The 20,534-nt window shown below is 45.2% G+C and overlaps 1 long non-coding RNA gene and 1 pseudogene across 1 annotated transcript; both read right to left on the bottom strand.

Annotated features, from left to right (window-relative positions):
- Positions 1-20,534, bottom strand: part of LOC109754937 (proteinaceous RNase P 1, chloroplastic/mitochondrial-like) — a 66,558-nt pseudogene that overhangs the window by 4,271 nt on the left and 41,753 nt on the right.
- On the bottom strand, positions 12,340-13,223 carry LOC120969140 (uncharacterized). Its single transcript, XR_012188649.1, has 3 exons — positions 13,165-13,223; positions 12,885-13,031; positions 12,340-12,516 (listed from the first exon to the last, which is right to left on the bottom strand). It is a non-coding gene; the product is annotated as an uncharacterized lncRNA (long non-coding RNA).

The raw sequence follows: 20,534 nt of genomic DNA, 5'->3' as shown, positions 1-20,534 counted from the left end.
CTCAATGGCTGTAGACCATTCATAGGTAAGTCAATAGTATTTGTGCTAAGTGCTACTAATGTTTGATTTCATGTGCTAATCAATTGTGATTTCATTTATTTGTTGTAGGTCTAGATGGTTGTTTCATCAAGCTCACTACTGGTCAACAAATTCTAGCTGCAACTGGAAGAGATGGGAACAATAATATTTTTCCCATTGCTTTTGGAATTGTTGATAAGGAGGACACTAACTCCTGGACCTGGTTTTTATACCAGTTGAGACAAGCATTAGGTGGAGAATCTGGGAAGTTTGGGAACTACACAATAATTTCAGATAGGCAGAAGGTAATCAGTTGTAGTTACTTTCTTTATTTACTGTCTTGTATTTACTTTCTTTATTTACTTTCTTGTATTTACTTTCTTGTATTTACTTATTGTACTATCACACACACAGGGCCTTTTAAAAGCCATTACCAGAGTGTTTCCCAATTGTCCCCAAAGGTTTTGTCTTAGACATATCTACCAGAACTTTCAAAATGCTGGGTTTAGAGGGCCTGAATTAAAGCAATACATGGATGCAGCTAGTTATGCATACACTGAACATGGTTTTAAAACTGCAATGGCTGAATTAAAGAATGAGAGTGAGGCTGCTTGGGAATGGCTAAGAAAAATACCTAAACACACTTGGGCCAGACATGCAATGGATATGAACTGCAAAACAGACTTAGTTGTTAACAATCTAAGTGAGGTTTTCAACAAGTGGGTTCTAGATGTCAGGGCTAAACCAATTAGGACCATGGTGGATGGAATTAGGACAAAGTTAATGGTCAAGTTCAATGCAAATAGAACAAAGACTGAGACTGTAAGATGGGAAATTTGTCCAACATATGCTGAGAAATTAGAGGAAGCAAAGAAGTTTGCAAGGAACTGTCATGCTTTGATGGCTGGGCCTAATCTTTACCAAGTCACTAGTGGGGAGAGAACTTATGCTGTGAACCTACAACATAGGACTTGTGGGTGCAAGAAGTGGGATATGACAGCAGTTCCTTGCAATCATGCTGTTTCTGCCATACACAAGGCTAAGCTTCAGCCAGAGGACTTTGTTCATGATTTTTCAAAAAAAAAGATGTACCTGGCAGCTTACAGTCCCATTATATATCCTGTACCTGGACCTGATATGTGGCCAAGGACAGACAGTATGGACATTGAGGCTCCAGTTTTCAAAGAACACAAGGGAAGGGCACAGACTAAGAGGAGAAAGGGCCAATATGAGAAGCCAGCTCCCAAAGACACCTCAAGAATGGCCTCAATTACCTGCTCTAATTGCAAAAAGGTTGGCCATAGATACACCAATTGTAATGTTGCTTTGAATCCATCACTGGCAATGAGAAAGATCAGGCATGAGGTAACCAATGTCCTAATATTGACTATTTGATGTTGCTTTGAATTCATCTTCCTGTTCTTACACTATTTCATCTTTTTGTAGCCAAGCAGCAGCTCCTATGAACCTGATGCAGCCACACCAGCAAGGAGGGCCTCTTCTGCTGCTGGTGCTGCTGCTACTGCACCATCACCAGCACAGAGGGCCTCTTTTGCTGCTGGTGCTGCTGCTACTACACCATCACCAGCACAAAGGGCCTCTTCTGCTGCTGGTGCTGCTGCTACTGCACCATCACCAGCAAGGAGGGCCTCTTCTGCTGCTGGTGCAACTGCTACTGCACCATCACCAGCACAGAGGGCATCTTCTGCTTCTGCAACAACACCTGGACCAGCAAAGAAGAGGGCCTCTTCTGCTTCTGCAACAACACCTGGACCAGCAAAGAAGAGGGCCTCTTCTTCTTCTGCTATAGCACCTGGACCAGCAAAGAAGAGGGCCTCTTCTTCTTCTGCTGCACCACCAAGGAGGACAACTGCTGGTAGTTCATCAGCTGCTGCAAAGGGTAAAACAGTAGTAACTAGATCTCCAGCTGCTGCAAATGGAGCAAGGGCATCTTTCTTGCCTCCAAGGCCAACTGGTGTTTCCCAGAGAATTAGGAAGCCCACCCAGAAAATTAGAGATTACTTGACTGCTTCAGGTGCTCCATGGGAATGATGCATTTTAGGTGTGTGAAAACTCTTGTGATGATGGTCAGTTTGGTTGTGTGTCAAAATACTGTCAATTTGGTTGTGTCAAACTACTGTTGAGATGTTTGGTTGTGTCAAAATACTGTCAAATTGGCCAGTTCGGTTGTGATGATGGTCATGTAGTTGAGATGTTTAAGTTAAGTTGTGATACTATAATTCTGCTTCAGATATCTTTTCTGGTATTTTGTGATGATGAGTTTATCATACATTTTGTGATGATGAGGCTAGATGTCAACAAAGCCATCAAAGATGCCAAAAAACCCTAGGTGATGGCTATATGTCGACAAAGCCATCAAAGATGCCAAAATACCCTAGGTGATGGCGAGATGTCGACAAAGCCATCAAAGATGCTAAAATACCCTAGGTGATGGCTAGATGTCGACAAAACCATCGAAGATGCCTAAAAACCCTAGTGAAGGCTAGATGTCGACAAAACCATCGAAGATGCCAAAATACCCTAGGTGATGGCTAGATGTCGAAAAAACCATCGAAGATGCCTAAAAACCCTAGTGAAGGCTAGATGTCGACAAAACCATCGAAGATGCCAAAGTACCCTAGGTGAAGGCTAGATGTCGAAAAAACCATCGAAGATGCCTAAAAACCCTAGTGAAGGCTAGATGTCGACAAAACCATCGAAGATGCCTAAAAACCCTAGTGAAGGCTAGATGTCGACAAAACCATCGAAGATGCCTAAAAACCCTAGTGAAGGCTAGATGTCGACAAAACCATCAAAGATGCCTAAAAACCCTAGTGAAGGCTAGATGTCGACAAAACCATCGAAGATGCCTAAAAACCCTAGTGAAGGCTAGATGTCGACAAAACCATCGAAGATGCCTAAAAACCCTAGGTGATGGCTAGATGTCGACAAAACCATCAAAGATGCCTAAAAACCCTAGTGAAGGCTAGATGTCGACAAAACCATCGAAGATGCCTAAAAACCCTAGGTGATGGCTAGATGTCGACAAAACCGTCAAAGATGCCTAAAAACCCTAGTGAAGGCTGATGGGAAACGTAGTAATTTCAAAAAATTTCTACGCACACGCGAGATCATGGTGATGCATAGCAACGAGAGGGGAGAGTGTTGTCCACGTACCCTCGTAGACCGACAGCGGAAGCGTTGTCACAACGCGGTTGATGTAGTCGTACGTCTTCACGATCCGACCGATCAAGTACCGAACGCATGGCACCTCCGAAGTTCTACACACGTTCAGCTCGATGACGTCCCTCGAACTCCGATCCAGCCGAGTGTTGAGGAGCAAGGAGGAGGCAGCCGGCCAAGGGAGAGGCGCGCCAAAAGGGGGGAGTCCTACTCCCACTGGGAGTAGGACTCCTCCTTTCCTTGTGGGAGTAGGAGAAGGGAAGGGAGAAGGAGAAAGAAGGAAGGGGGTGCCCCCCTTCCCTAGTCCAATTCGGACTAGCCCATGGGGAGGGGTGCGGCCACCCTTTGGGGTCTTTCTCTCCTTTCCCGTATGGCCCATTAAGGCCCAATACGAATTCCCGTAACTCTCCGGTACTCCGAAAAATACCCGAATCACTCGGAACCTTTCCGAAGTCCGAATATAGTCGTCCAATATATCGATCTTTACGTCTCGGCCATTTCGAGACTCCTCGTCATGTCCCCGATCTCATCCGGGAGTCCGAACTCCTTCGGTACATCAACATACATAAACTCATAATAAAACTGTCATCGTAACTTTAAGCGTGCGGACCCTTTGGGTTCGAGAACTATGTAGACATGACCGAGACACCTCTCCGGTCAATAAGCAATAGCGGGACCTGGATGCCCATATTGGCTCCCACATATTCTACGAAGATCTTTATCGGTCAGACCGCATAACAACATACGTTGTTCCCTTTGTCGTCGGTATGTTACTTGCCCGAGATTCGATCGTCGGTATCTCGATACCTAGTTCAATCTCGTTACCGGCAAGTCTCTTTACTCGTTCCGTAATACATCATCCCGTAACTAACTCATTAGTCACAATGCTTGCAAGGCTTATAGTGATGTGCATTACCGAGTGGGCCCAGAGATACCTCTCCGACAATCGGAGTGACAAATCCTAATCTCGAAATACGCCAACCCAACAAGTACCTTTGGAGACACCTGTAGAGCACCTTTATAATCACCCAGTTACGTTGTGACGTTTGGTAGCACACAAAGTGTTCCTCCGGTAAACGGGAGTTGCATAATCTCATAGTCATAGGAACATGTATAAGTCATGAAGAAAGCAATAGCAACATACTAAACGATCGGGTGCTAAGCTAACGTAATGGGTCATGTCAATCACGTCATTCTTCTAATGAGGTGATCCCGTTAATCAAATAACAACTCATGTCTATGGCTAGGAAACATAACCATCTTTGATTAACGAGCTAGTCAAGTAGAGGCATACTAGTGACACTTTGTTTGTCTATGTATTCACACATGTATTATGTTTACGGTTAATACAATTCTAGCATGAATAATAAACATTTATCGTGATACAAGGAAATATATAATACTTTATTATTGCCTCTAGGGCATATTTCCTTTAGTCTCCCACTTGCACTAGAGTCAATAATCTAGATTACATAGTAATGATTCTTACACCCATGGAGTCTTGGTGCTGATCATGTTTTGCTCGTGGAAGAGGCTTAGTCAACGGATCTGCTACATTCAGATCCGTATGTATCTTGCAAATTTCTATGTCTCCCACCTGGACTAAATCCCGGATGGAATTGAAGCGTCTTTTGATGTGCTTGGTTCTCTTGTGAAATCTGGATTCCTTTGCTAAGGCAATTGCACCAGTTATTATCACAAAAGATTTTCATTGGTCCCGATGTACTAGGTATGACACCTAGATCGGTTATGAACTCCTTCATCCAGACTCCTTCATTCGCTGCTTCCGAAGCAGCTATGTATTCCGCTTCACACGTAGATCCCGCCACGACACTTTGCTTGGAACTGCACCAACTGACAGCTCCACCGTTCAATGTAAATACGTATCCGGTTTGCGATTTCGAATCGTCCGGATCAGTGTCAAAGCTTGCATCAACGTAACCATTTACGATGAGCTCTTTGTCACCTCCATATATGAGAAACATATCCTTAGTCCTTTTCAGGTATTTCAGGATATTCTTGACCGCTGTCCAGTGATCCACTCCTGGATTACTTTGGTACCTCCCTGCTAAACTTATAGCCAGGGACACATCAGGTCTGGTACACAGCATTGCATACATGATAGAGCCTATGGCTGAAGCATAGGGAACATCTTTCATCTTCTCTCTATCTTCTGCAGTGGTCGGGCATTGAGTCTTACTCAATCTCACACCTTGTAGTACAGGCAAGAACCCTTTCTTTGCTTGATCCATTTTGAACTTCTTCAAAACTTTGTCAAGGTATGTGCTTTGTGAAAGTCCAATTAAGCGCCTTGATCTATCTCTATAGATCTTAATGCCTAATATATATGCAGCTTCACCGAGGTCTTTCATTGAAAAACTTTTATTCAAGTATCCCTTTATGCTATCCAGAAATTCAATATCATTTCCAATCAGTAATATGTCATCCACATATAATATCAGAAATGCTATCGAGCTCCCACTCACTTTCTTGTAAATACAGGCTTCTCCAAAAGTCTGTATAAAACCAAATGCTTTGATCACACTATCAAAGCGTTTATTCCAACTCCGAGAGGCTTGCACCAGTCCATAAATGGATCGCTGGAGCTTGCACACTTTGTTAGCTCCCTTTGGATCGACAAAACCTTCCGGTTGCATCATATACAACTCTTCTTCCAGAAATCCATTCAGGAACGCAGTTTTGACATCCATTTGCCAAATTTCATAATCATAAAATGCGGCAATTGCTAACACGATTCGGACAGACTTAAGCATCGCTACGGGTGAGAAGGTCTCATCGTAGTCAATCCCTTGAACTTGTCGAAAACCTTTCGCAACAAGTCGAGCTTTATAGATAGTAACATTACCATCAGCGTCAGTCTTCTTCTTGAAGATCCATTTATTTTCAATGGCTTGCCGACCATCGGGCAAGTCAACCAAAGTCCATACTTTGTTCTCATACATGGATCCTATCTCGGATTTCATGGCTTCAAGCCATTTTGCGGAATCTGGGCTCACCATTGCTTCTTCATAGTTCGTAGGTTCGCCATGGTCTAGTAACATGACCTCCAGAACAGGATTGCCGTACCACTCTGGTGCGGATCTTGATCTAGTTGACCTACGAAGTTCAGTAATAACTTGATCTGAAGTTTCATGATTATTATCATTAACTTCCTCACTACTTGGTGTAGGTGTCGCAGAAACTGATCTCTGCGATGATCTACTTTCCAATAAGGGAGCAGGTACGGTTACCTCATCAAGTTCTACTTTCCTCCCACTCACATCTTTCGAGAGAAACTCCTTCTCTAGAAAGGATCCATTTCTAGCAACAAATATCTTGCCTTCGGATCTGTGATAGAAGGTGTACCCAACGGTCTCCTTTGGGTATCCTATGAAGACACATTTCTCCGATTTAGGTTCGAGCTTATCAGGTTGAAGTTTCTTCACATAAGCATCGCAACCCCAAACTTTAAGATACGACAACTTTGGTTTCTTGCCAAACCATAGTTCATAAGGCGTCGTCTCAACGGATTTCGATGGTGTCCTATTTAGAGTGAATGCAGCCGTCTCTAAAGCATAACCCCAAAACGATAGCGGTAAATCAGTAAGAGACATCATAGATCGCACCATATCTAGTAAAGTGCGATTACGACGTTCAGACACACCATTACGCTGTGGTGTTCCGGGTGGCGTGAGTTGCGAAACTATTCCGCATTGTTTCAAATGTAGACCAAACTCGTAACTCAAATATTCTCCTCCACGATCAGATCGTAGGAATTTTATTTTCTTGTTACGATGATTTTCAACTTCACTCTGAAATTCTTTGAACTTTTCAAATGTTTCAGACTTATGTTTCATCAAGTAGATATACCCATATCTGCTCAAATCATCTGTGAAGGTGAGAAAATAACGATATCCGCCACGAGCTTCAATATTCATCGGACCACATACATCTGTGTGTATGATTTCCAATAAATCTTTTGCTCTCTCCATAGTTCCGGAGAACGGTGTTTTTGTCATCTTGCCCATAAGGCACGGTTCGCAAGTACCAAGTGATTCAAAATCAAGTGTTTCCAAAATTCCATCAGTATGGAGTTTCTTCATGCGCTTTACACCGATATGACCCAAACGGCAGTGCCACAAATAAGTTGCACTGTCATTATTAACTCTGCATCTTTTGGTTTCAACATTATGAATATGTGTATTACTACTATCGAGATTCATTAAAAATAGACCACTCTTCAAGGGTGCATGACCATAAAAGATATTATTCATATAAATAGAACAACCATTATTCTCTGATTTAAATGAATAACCGTCTCGCATTAAACAAGATCCAGATATAATGTTCATGCTCAACGCTGGCACCAAATAACAATTATTTAGGTCTAAAACTAATCCCGAAGGTAGATGTAGAGGTAGCGTGCCGACGGCGATCACATCGACTTTGGAACCATTTCCCACGCGCATCGTCACCTCGTCCTTAGCTAAACTTCGCTTAATCCATAGCCCCTGTTTTGAGTTGCAAATATTAGCAACAGAACCAGTATCAAATACCCAGGTGCTACTGCGAGTATTAGTAAGGTACACATCAATAACATGTATATCACATATACCTTTGTTAACCTTGCCATCCTTCTTATCCGCCAAATACTTGGGGCAGTTCCGCTTCCAGTGGCCAGTCTGCTTACAGTAGAAGCACTCAGTTTCAGGCTTAGGTCCAGACTTGGATTTCTTCTCCTGAACAGCAACTTGCTTGCTATTCTTCTTGAAGTTCCCTTTCTTCTTCCCTTTGCCCTTTTTCTTGAAACTAGTGGTTTTACTGACCATCAACACTTGATGCTCCTTTTTGATTTCTACCTCCGCTGCCTTTAGCATTGCGAAGAGCTCGAGAATCGTCTTATCCATCCCTTGCATGTTATAGTTCATCACGAAGCTCTTGTAGCTTGGTGGCAGTGATTGAAGAATTCTGTCAATGACGCAATCATCCGGAAGTTGAACTCCCAGTTGAATCAAGTGATTATTATACCCAGACATTCTGAGTATATGCTCACTGACAGAACTATTCTCTTCCATCTTGTAGCTATAGAACTTATTGGAGACTTCATATCTCTCAATCCAGGCATTTGCTTGAAATATTAACTTCAACTCCTGGAACATCTCATATGCTCCATGACGTTCAAAACGTCGTTGAAGTCCCGGTTCTAAGCCGTAAAGCATGGCACACTGAACTATTGAGTAGTCATCAGCTTTGCTTTGCCAGACGTTCATAACTTCTGGTGTAGCTCTTGCAGGAGGCCTGGCACCTAGCGGTGCTTCCAGGACGTAATTCTTCTGTGCAGCAATGAGGATAATCCTCAAGTTACGGACCCAGTCCGTGTAATTGCTACCATCATCTTTCAACTTAGCTTTCTCAAGGAACGCATTAAAATTCAACGGAACAACAGCACAGGCCATATATCTACAATTAACATAGACAAGCAAGATACTATCAGGTACTAAGTTCATGATAAATTTAAGTTCAATTAATCATATTACTTAAGAACTCCCACTTAGATAGACATCTCTCTAATCATCTAAGTGATTACGTGAACCAAAGCAACTAAACCATGACCGATTAACACGTGAGATGGAGTAGTTTCAATGGTGAACATCACTATGTTGATCATATCTACTATATGATTCACGCTCGACCTTTCGGTCTCTGTGTTCCGAGGCCATATCTGTATATGCTAGGCTCGTCAAGTTTAACCCGAGTATTCCGCGTGTGCAACTGTTTTGCACCCGTTGTATTTGAACGTAGAGCCTATCACACCCGATTAACACGTGGTGTCTCAGCACGAAGAACTTTTGCAACGGTGCATACTCAGGGAGAACACTTTTATCTTGAAATTTTAGTGAGAGATCATCTTATAATGCTACCGTCAATCAAAGCAAGATAAGATGCATAAAGGATTAACATCACATGCAATCAATATAAATGATATGATATGGCCATCATCATCTTGTGCTTGTGATCTCCATCTCCGAAGCACCGTGCTTGTGATCACCATCTCCGAAGCACCATCATGATCACCATCGTCACCGGCTCGACACCTTGATCTCCATCGTAGTATCGTTGTCGTCTCGCCAACTTATTACTTTTACGACTATCGCTACCGCTTAGTGATAAAGTAAAACTATTACATGGCGGTTGCATCTCATACAATAAAGCGACAACCATATGGCTCCTGCCAGTTGCCGATAACTCGGTTACAAAACATGATCATCTCATACAACACATTATATCACATCATGTCTTGACCATATCACATCACAACATGCCCTGCAAAAACAAGTTAGACGTCCTCTACTTTGTTGTTGCAAGTTTTACGTGGCTGCTACGGGCTTAGCAAGAACCGTTCTTACCTACGCATCAAAACCACAACGATAGTTTGTCAAGTTGGTGCTGTTTTAACCTTCGCAAGGACCGGGCGTAGCCACACTCGGTTCAACTAAAGTGAGAGAGACAGACACCCGCCAGTCACCTTTAAGCAACGAGTGCTCCGAACGGTGAAACCAGTCTCGCGTAAGCGTACGCGTAATGTCGGTCCGGGCCGCTTCATCTCACAATACCGCTGAACCAAAGTATGACATGCTGGTAAGCAGTATGACTTATATCGCCCACAACTCACTTGTGTTCTACTCGTGCAAAGCATCAACGCATAAAACCAGGCTCGGATGCCACTGATGGGAAACGTAGTAATTTCAAAAAAATTCTACGCACACGCGAGATCATGGTGATGCATAGCAACGAGAGGGGAGAGTGTTGTCCACGTACCCTCGTAGACCGACAGCGGAAGCATTGTCACAACGCGGTTGATGTAGTCGTACGTCTTCACGATCCGACCGATCAAGTACCGAACGCACGGCACCTCCGAAGTTCTACACACGTTCAGCTCGATGACGTCCCTCGAACTCCGATCCAGCCGAGTGTTGAGGGAGAGTTTCGTCAGCACGACGGCGTGGTGACGATGATGATGTTCCACCGACGCAGGGCTTCGCCTAAGCTCCGCAACGGTATAATCGAGGTGTAGTTTGGTGGAGGGGGGCACCGCACACGGCTAAGATATCTCAAGGATCAATTGTTGTCTATGGGGTGCCCCCCTGCCCCCGTATATAAAGGAGCAAGGAGGAGGCAGCCGGCCAAGGGAGAGGCGCGCCAAAAGGGGGGGAGTCCTACTCCCACCGGGAGTAGGACTCCTCCTTTCCTTGTGGGAGTAGGAGAAGGGAAGGGAGAAGGAGAAAGAAGGAAGGGGGCGCCCCCCTTCCCTAGTCCAATTCGGACTAGCCCATGGGGAGGGGTGCGGCCACCCTTTGGGGTCTTTCTCTCCTTTCCCGTATGGCCCATTAAGGCCCAATACGAATTCCCGTAACTCTCCGGTACTCCGAAAAATACCCGAATCACTCGGAACCTTTCCGAAGTCCGAATATAGTCGTCCAATATATCGATCTTTACGTCTCGGCCATTTCGAGACTCCTCATCATGTCCCCGATCTCATCCGGGAGTCCGAACTCCTTCGGTACATCAACATACATAAACTCATAATAAAACTGTCATCGTAACTTTAAGCGTGCGGACCCTTTGGGTTCGAGAACTATGTAGACATGACCGAGACACCTCTCCGGTCAATAAGCAATAGCGGGACCTGGATGCCCATATTGGCTCCCACATATTCTACGAAGATCTTTATCGGTCAGACCGCATAACAACATACGTTGTTCCCTTTGTCGTCGGTATGTTACTTGCCCGAGATTCGATCGTCGGTATCTCGATACCTAGTTCCTCGTTACCGGCAAGTCTCTTTACTCGTTCCGTAATACATCATCCCGTAACTAACTCATTAGTCACAATGCTTGCAAGGCTTATAGTGATGTGCATTACCGGGTGGGCCCAGAGATACCTCTCCGACAATCGGAGTGACAAATCCTAATCTCGAAATACGCCAACCCAACAAGTACCTTTGGAGACACCTGTAGAGCACCTTTATAATCACCCAGTTACGTTGTGACGTTTGGTAGCACACAAAGTGTTCCTCCGGTAAACGGGAGTTGCATAATCTCATAGTCATAGGAACATGTATAAGTCATGAAGAAAGCAATAGCAACATACTAAACGATCGGGTGCTAAGCTAACGTAATGGGTCATGTCAATCACGTCATTCTTCTAATGAGGTGATCCCGTTAATCAAATAACAACTCATGTCTATGGCTAGGAAACATAACCATCTTTGATTAACGAGCTAGTCAAGTAGAGGCATACTAGTGACACTTTGTTTGTCTATGTATTCACACATGTATTATGTTTCCGGTTAATACAATTCTAGCATGAATAATAAACATTTATCATGATACAAGGAACTATATAATACTTTATTATTGCCTCTAGGGCATATTTCCTTCAAAGGCTAGATGTCGACAAAACCATCGAACATGCCTAAAAACCCTAGGTGATGGCTAGATGTCGACAAAACCATCAAAGATGCCTAAAAACCCTAGTGAAGGCTAGATGTCGACAAAACCCCCAAAGATGGCTACAAACCCTATTTGATGGCTAAAATACATAAATTCTAAACAGATCAGATTTCATCCAAATACTCTAAATACCATCACATTTAGCATTAATTCAAATCCATACATAATCATAGTACTAGATTAGTACTTTACAGATCCATAGTTCAGGAAATTAAAACCATAATCTCATTATAGCACAGCCAACCACACCCTACAAAAGGTAAGCAAATGCCAAATGATAGTGCCCTCTTCCACAGCCAGGTGATCATTCATTTAGAATGGCCTTGATCCCGTGCAGCTTCAAATTGCTCTCCTGCAACTTCACATTACTCTCATGCAGCTTCACATTGCTCTCTTCAACACTCTTCTGCAGCTCATCAATTTGGATCTGCAAGTTCTTCCTCTCTTCAGCTAGCTTGAGCTTCATGTTCCTAATGACACTGGCCTGAGCAGCTGCCAGGTTCTTCACCATCTCATACTTCTCTTCCAACTTCTTGGTATCAGCATCTGTCTTTTCTATCTCTACCCTACGTTGCTGGGCATCCACAAGTGCATTGACATCTTCAACCAGCTTATCATAGCTGGCCTGCAACTTTTTCTTCTCTTGTGTCAGGTTATGAACTTCAAAAGAATTCATCAGAGTGTCCTCAGCCCTCTGTCTCTTGTTGTCTTCATACATCAACCATAACTTGTGCAATGCATTCTCAAGGGTATTGGGCCAAGCAGGATCAATCCATTTAACTAGTCCACAGTCTCTACCTTCCTGAAATAAGGTAGTATTCAAAACCATATTAAAACCTTTCATCACAACCAAAGCTAAAGATATTATATTTAAAAACTCCCAAGATAAAGTACATCAAAAAGAAAGCACTGATGTTCTGCTCTCAATTATACAATGATGTGCTGCTATTAGGAATAAACTAACCCATGCATCCACTGTACTTTAATCGAATTAACATTGTTGCTAGAGTAAAAAATGACTGCCTAAACACTCTCCTCAGAGTAAACAATGACTGGCTCAACACTCTCCTAAGAGTAAACAATGACTGCGTCAACAGTCTCCCAACTTAACAATAAATAAACAATGGCCAAATCCTAACAATGATTGTGCTGTCACTTAGAAGCATATACCTTCTCAGCGCAACAGAGAAACCTCCTCCCAGTTAGAATTCCTTCAAAAGCAACGCGCCTCTCTGCTAACTTCCCGTGACCATGGCACAAAACCTGCATTTCAACTTCAGGGCCCTCAAAATCGGAGTCCTCAGTTGAAGCAGGGACCTGGGAGTGCAAAGAAATGCATAACATTTCATCAGCTAACACAGCTAACACACAAGCTTCTTTGAGAAAAATATCCCCAAATCATAGAACAAACCCTAACCCTAACCCTAGAAAAATATCCCCAAATGCATACCTGCACCCTGCCGTCGTCAGAATCAGAGCTGATGTACTGCCTAGTGTGCTCGCTGCTGTCATCGCTTTCACTCCAGGACACCATGACGATGCGGCGGCGGCGGCGGCGCGACGCGGAGCGGAGCAGCCGGCGGCGGCGAGCAAGAACAGAGCGAGAGCGAGCAAGAACAGAGCGTGCGAGAGCAAAGTGAGAGTGAGAGTCAGAGACAGAGGACACTTAAGTTCACGTGCGAGAGCGTCGTCTAACGGCGTCTAACGGCTGTCCGACCAGCTGACAGCGCCACGTCGGCAAAAACCGGGCCCCACCTGTCATAAATCCACTTATCGGTGCCCGATCCGCCGATCAGTGGTATTTGCAAATTGTTTACGAGAGAGTTGGTGTTTTTGCCAAGAAACTGTAACGTAGTGATTTCTGCTAACCTAGCCCTCAAACTGGTGGTTTTCTGCAATTTACTCGCTTTGCTTGGAGGCGTTTGACCCCTGCTGGGCCGGTGCAGATTTCTGCTCTAATTCATGCGGCAAGTTCTGCCACTTGGGCACTTGGCCCTGCCCTCTTTTCCTCGCGATGGCTCCGGCGGCAAGCATGTACGATCAGATTGGGGAATTCGGGAAGACCGGAAAAGAAGCCAGGATCAAATTTGTCGGGAGCAGGCCCTGATCGGGAGGGAGTTCGTTGGGAAGAGAGTCAGGCTACCGCACCATGTTGCGAGGCCCAAAACCATGCAAACAAAACATAGTCTACTAGAAAATATAACTAGGCCCAATACTATACTGGGGGCCCCTGAAATTTGGGGGCCCTCTGCGAGCGCACAGCTCGCACAGGCCCTTGGACGGCCCTGCGCTGATGATATCATCACTTTGGGGCCATGAACCACCGATCTGTCCATTTGACTATCTCGTCGTCGTCGCACCGGGAGGAGCCTGAACAGAAGTCAAAACAAGCCCTACTGAGCTAGCGCGATAGGAGGCGTGTGCACTCCTGCCGTTCGCCGGTCCGGCGACGGCGGCCACAAAATACGCCGTGCTCCACGTGGACACGGCGTCCACCCTCCCGCCGTGTGTTGTTCTTAGCCATGGTAGCGTGAAAGTGCTAGTTATCGACTAGAAGGGGGGTGAATAGGCGATTTTTATGGAAGTCTTCAAAACATGAAAGTTTTGAAGACAAACGATAGAAATGAAGCTATTAACATGCAGCGGAAGGTAAACTACACTAGGCAAGCCATAGTCAAGTATTCAATGAAGTGAAAGTACGAAGACTAATAGCAGCTAGACAGCATGGATCAGGATGGAAGATAGTATGAAGCCAATCAGAACAAGTAGGTACACAGTGAAGTCAAACAGATAGTGCAAGCAGGCAATGACTTCACAAAGACAAACTATAAGTAAAGAGAGGGAGAAGATAGAACCGGTCTCTTGGAGAGGACAAGGATTTGTTGGACCAGTTCCAGTTGCTGTGACAACTGTACGTCTGGTTAGGGAGACTGAGATTCAACTCAGAAGACCACGTCTTCACCTTATTCTCCTTGAGCTAAGGACACCCAGTCCTCGCCCAATCACTCTGGTAAGTCTTCAAGGTAGACTTCCAAACCTTCACAAACTTCGTTCACCGGCGATCCACAATGACTCTTGGATGCTCAGAATGCGACGCCTAACCGGTTGGAGGATTCACAGTCCTCAAGTGTAACAAGTCTTCAGGTCACGCGGACAGAAAGACTTCAGTGATGCCTAACACTCTTTGGTTCTGGGTGTTTTGGGCTTTGTCCTCGCAAGGATTTCTGTCTCTCAAAAGCTTCGGAGGTGGGTTGCTCTCAAACGACAAAAGCCGTGCACTAACTCTGAGCAGCCACCAATTTATGGTGTAGGGGGTGGGCTATTTATAGCCACTAGGCAACCCGACCTGATTTGTCCGAAATGACCCTGGGTCACTAAGGAACTGACACGTGTTCCAACGGTCGGATTTCAAACACACGCGACAGCTTGACTTGGGCTACAAGTAAAGCTGACTCATCCAGCTCTGGATAAGATTTGCTCTCATTGTCTTTGCTCGAAGACATAGGATTTGGTTGAGCATTACTTCCGTCACTCTGACTTTGTTCACTTGGACCCCACTTAACAGTACGGTGGTTCCTATAACTCAACAGAGAAGAAAAGGAAACTATGAAACAACTATGTCTTCGCACTCCATAGTCTTCACGAGAATGTCTTCTCGAGTCATAAGCTTCGATGTGATTGTCTTCACATACCATCATTGTCTTCAATGTCTTCATACATTTTTAGGCGTCATCTCCGGTAGGTAAACCGAATCAATGAGGGACTACTACCTGTGTTATCCTGCAATTCTCACAAACACATTAATTCCTCAACCAGGTTTGTCGTCAATACTCCAAAACCAACTAGGGGTGGCACTAGATGCACATACAATCTCCCCCTTTTTGGTGATTGATGGCAAACTGGTTGAAGTTTTCAACGGGGATAAAAGTATGTGAAATTATAAAGGATTAAGATATTGTCTTCATAAGTAGCAAAAGGCTCCCCCTGAAGATGTGCATATAAGTATTTTGCTTTTGGAATGCAAATGCACATGGCAGGTTGTACTTGTCAAGATCCTCTTCAACTTATGAAGGCAATTCATCATGCATGATTAGATATAACGAAGATAATGACATGCATAATGAAAAATGGACGTCTACAATATGACTTCGTGCGGGATTTATCATCGCACATGCGGAATTTATCATCGCATCACATAATAGCAGAAAGAGTAGCAGACGACCATCAAGTTTAAGTGTTACAACTCAAAGAACCAAATGTATCAAAAGCGAGAGTTGTAGGCACTTGGCAAAAGTATAGCAACCACCCATATGGACCCGCTTGAAGACTATCAACTCCTATGCTTCTCCCCCTTTTGTCAGTAAGGACCAAAAAGGTTTGGAGACATAGAGCCTCTACTCGTTCTCATGAGGAGTAGGTGGTGAAGCAGCAGGGTCGTCGTTGAGGTTTGGTGGTGCAGAAGAACTTGGTGTAGTGTCGATACGCGCCGAAGTTGGAGGTGGGGAAGTGGCATCATCTTGGTCATCAATGACTCTGGTATCAACAGTTGCAGCTGAGGAAGAATAGTCAGAGTCTTCAAGTAAGGGAGTCCGACGCAAGACATCATTCCTGGGAGGAGTGGAATCAAACGTGAATCTTTCGGTGAAGCCATCGTCTTGAAGATCAGCTTGAGCACTGAGCAATGTCAAACTCTTCCACGACCTCCGACAGGTTTCATGAGTGACAAATGCATTCTTGGTAGCAAGGTTGCGAATGCGATTGACATCCACCAAGAGGCTTTTCATCTGACGCTTCAGCAAGTCGTGATGCTTATCCTGTTTTTGATGCAAGGCCACGAGAAGCTCTCGGTCGTTGAGAACACGAGAGTGCTTCCGAGGCCTTTGAGCAATTGTGCTTTCAGTGGCTTCAGTATGGGCACGATGAGGTGCACGTGTATGGCCAGCCAAAGGATAAACACGAGTGACAGCCTGAACTCCTTCAATGGGCTATGTGAAGCTTTGGTGATCAGCATTGTGAAGATAAATTGGCTCCTTGGTAGGCTCTGGGTAGATGGCTTCGACAGACATATCAACCTCCGGCAGGAAATATCAGATGATTGCGCGCAGACGGCTGATAGTTGACAGCAGAGTGAAGCTTGATAAGGCGCATAACCCATGGAGCGTAGAACTTCAGACCAAAGAGATCAGAGCCAGATGCAGCCAATTGGCTGATGAAGAAGTCTTGAGCATTGAAACTGATGCCATTGAAGATATAGAAAACCAATATCTTCATTGCTCCTTCAAGCATCGCTGCAGGAGAATGTCCCTTGATGGGCCATAGAGTTCGCCTTATGATATGATAGATCATGCAGGGCAGATACTCTAGGTCTTCAAGAAAGAATTCCCATGGATATTCAGCATCGCGTGGCAGTGGCTTCATCATGCTTACCATTTGGCTCATGTTGGGCTCAGGCTTCTGAAAAATGCTCTCCAAAGCATTGCGGTGAAGCTGACAACCAGGCTCGAAGAGTTCACCTGGAGTGGGCAGGCCTGTGAGCTCAATAATATCCAGAGCTTTGGCTTCATGGTGTATATTGCCTGTCATCCACTCAAGGATCCAAGTCTTCGGATCCCTGTTGTAGCCGCGAATGTGGAGGGTAGCATAGAATTGTAGCAGAAGCTCTTCATTCCAATGCTCTTTATCAGTTAAAAATTTCAGAAGACCAGCATCACGGAAACAGTCAAGGGCTTCTTCTAAGCAGCGCAGTCCAGCAATAGCTTCACAGTCTAGACGCATATGGGGGAAAATGCGCCCTTGATCATAGAGAACACAGGAATAGTAACTGTGCTGCTGATAGCTCCAGAACAGATCAGATGAAATTCTTGGCTTAGAGTAGGGGTTCTTGGCACTATCAAAGAAGGTGTTGTGTGCAATGAAGCCATTTGCATTGAAAGATCCTGGTGAAGTTGCAGTACCTGGAAACCTTGGCAGCCTTGGCTTAGGCTTCTGGACCTGAGGCCTGTGCTCTACATGATAGTCAAATTGTGGACCGGCAGCAGGTGGAGGAACCAGGATTGGCCATCTGATAGTAACCAGCTGCCCACGATCAAATTCTTGCTCAATGGTGTGTGGCCTTGGAGGCGGTACAGGAGCAGTGGCATTGGCATAAACTTCAGGCAGCAGATTTGCATCAGGTGCAACATTGGCTTCAGGTGCATTTACTTCTGGCACCACATTAACTTCAGGTGCCACATTAGCTTCAGCCATGACAACGTCATTGGCTTTAGTCGTCTTGTTTGTGGCCGCCTCAGTGTTGTCAACCTCCACTTGAGTAGCTGGAGGGTCGGACACGTTCTCCTCGAGAACAACATCAGGGTTGGACAGGGGTGTAGCAACACGTTCTTCTTCTTGTCTTGGTTCTTCTTGTTCATCGGCTGATGCAGCCGGAATGTCTTCAGCAGCTTTGGCTTCAGACTCTGAGATGTTCGCAGTTGGAGTGGCTTCAGGAAACACTTGGCGTGATACTGAGTGTTGGTGCTCTTCTCCTTCTGGAACACTCGAAAGAGTGACTTGTGGCCTTGGTCCTTTGTGAATCCTGTGAAATGCTGGCGACGCTTGTGGAGATGGAGTTGTCTGGGCCACAAAGTCTTCATCATGAAGCACAGGAGTGGTGACTTGAGTTGGGGGAGTACGAGGTGATACTTCTTGGCGGGGGGAGTCTTGAGGGTGATCAGCCCATGAATCATCCTGAGCAATTGGCGTCAAAGGACAACCAATGCTGATGAGTTCGATGTTCGTGAGAACAGGCGATGATACCATGTTGTGCTCAATCTGAGGAAGGACTTCATCATCTTCTACATTGTCTTGGGGACCAATGTCTTCAGCTGCGGTGGGGTCAATAGCTGGAATATCTTCAGCTTCAGGAGCCTCTGTGGTAGCAGGCTCATGAACTATCAAACGACGCTCTTGGTGTGCAGACGCAGGACGAGCAACTGAGATTGGCTCAACGACAAGGGGCTCTGTGGGAGCAGCCCGATCTTTCTTCTTAGTCTTTCTCTTCTTGGTTGGTGGCGCATCATCAGTGGTGTTCTTGTTCTTGCGCTTTCTGGCTTCAGCTTCGGCTATTCTTGTTTTCTTGAGTTCTGAAGCCACTGTGGGGACCTTAGGCTTCACGGCTGTCATGCTGGCGGGGAAGACAATGCGAGGTTCTTCCCGCCTGGATGCCTCAGCTGGGGCCACAGTAGGCTTCTTCTTCTTGGCAACCATCTTGGGGTCGATGCCAGGACGCCCAAGTGCCTTGCGCTTCTCGGCTTCATTGTAAGCTTGAACACATTTGGCAGCGAGGTGTTTCATGCGCTCTCGAGAACCTTTAGCTTCGTCACGTTTCTGGTGAAACGCCTCCTTGAGCTCATGCATCATTTGCTTGAAGTTTTGGACATCTATCACACTGAGCTTGGCCATGTGTTTCTTGAACTAAGCCTTTTCATAGTCAATTTTGTGCTTCAGTTCAACAATCCTCTGAGCTAGAGCCAGCTCAGGAGCAATGGCTCCATGGAAGGAGACACTGAGGCCAATAGGGAGCTGAAGATCATCAAAACTTAGGTTTGGGCTGTCAAACCACTCATCAATGAACTTGTTCAGGATGTCCACATCGAAAAGGGGAAGATCGTTGAAGATTTCCGCCTCTTGCTTGCTCTTTATCAGCAGCTCAAGAGCATCATCACCAAGATCGTCATCACTAGACACATCAATGGCTTCGTTCTCATTCCTCAGGACAACAGCTGGGGTCAGTGCTTGACCAGTAGTCTGCATGGGCTTCTTCTTCTTCTCAGACTTGGAGATGCGAGAGAGATCTTCAGAATGCACACTTGGTGCAGGAGGAGCAGTGGCCAGAGGCTTCGCACGCGAAGCTCTTTGTGCCGTGGAGGGCTTTGAAGCCTTGGGTTTCTTCTGCTTCAGAGGTTTTGGCGGAGCAGGTGCTTCATCAGAGTCTGTGTCATCTGCAGAGTGCTCCACGGCTACCCCTTGAACCATAATGTGAGTGATGAGACCTTCAAGGTTGTAGAAGGGCCCGATGATATTGGGTTCAGCATCGCGTGTGCCATCGGCCCGAGGAGCAGAGGGACCGGGGTTGAAGTCTAATCCCAGCGACTTCTTGTTCTTTGCAGCAGAGTCCTTGGCAAATTTGTAGTTGCGCTTGAACAGATTGTCTTCACGGCACCATAGCAGAGAAGATGGGTCAGCATTCTCTGGCTGTGGTCCGCGAACCATGCAAGGATAGAAGCCTTGATCAATGACCTCAGTTCTGGACCTGGGTGGAAGATTTTTGTACAGGATATCTCCCCAAGGTCGCTTGATGGCATTCTTCTCAGCATATTCAGGAGTGACGAATCTGTACTTGTACCATTCCTCTGCCCAATATCTTCGAATCCATTGGATTCGAGTCTTGCGTTCACCATAGGTTTCTTGAGGGTCTGTTTTGTACATCTCATACAGATCTAGTGGCAAATCCTTCGATGTATTCCCATGGCGCTATCTACCACCCTTCCTTGCTGATTTTTCTGTGGCCATGAAGTTCAGACTGAATGGCTTCAAAGCTGTCAAAGGCTTTCGTCTGCTGGTCAGACAAGAACTAGCTTCGGGATAATTGATGTGATGCTGTAAGAATTCTGCAAATGAATGCAGACTATGAGAACCAAGGGATTCTCCCACGGACATGTACCTATGACAGCATTAGAGATGTGAGGGAAGGGGAAGAGGTCATATGCATTCTCAGAAGATTTTGAAAATAAATCAGTTTGGAAGACATTGACCTCATAGCGTGAAGACATTCACTTATAT

The sequence above is a fragment of the Aegilops tauschii genome, chromosome 7, assembly GCF_002575655.3.
Source record: "Aegilops tauschii subsp. strangulata cultivar AL8/78 chromosome 7, Aet v6.0, whole genome shotgun sequence".
Lineage (NCBI taxonomy): Eukaryota > Viridiplantae > Streptophyta > Magnoliopsida > Poales > Poaceae > Aegilops > Aegilops tauschii.
Note: the sequence above shows the minus strand (reverse complement) of the source record. Positions and strands in the feature narration are given on the sequence as shown.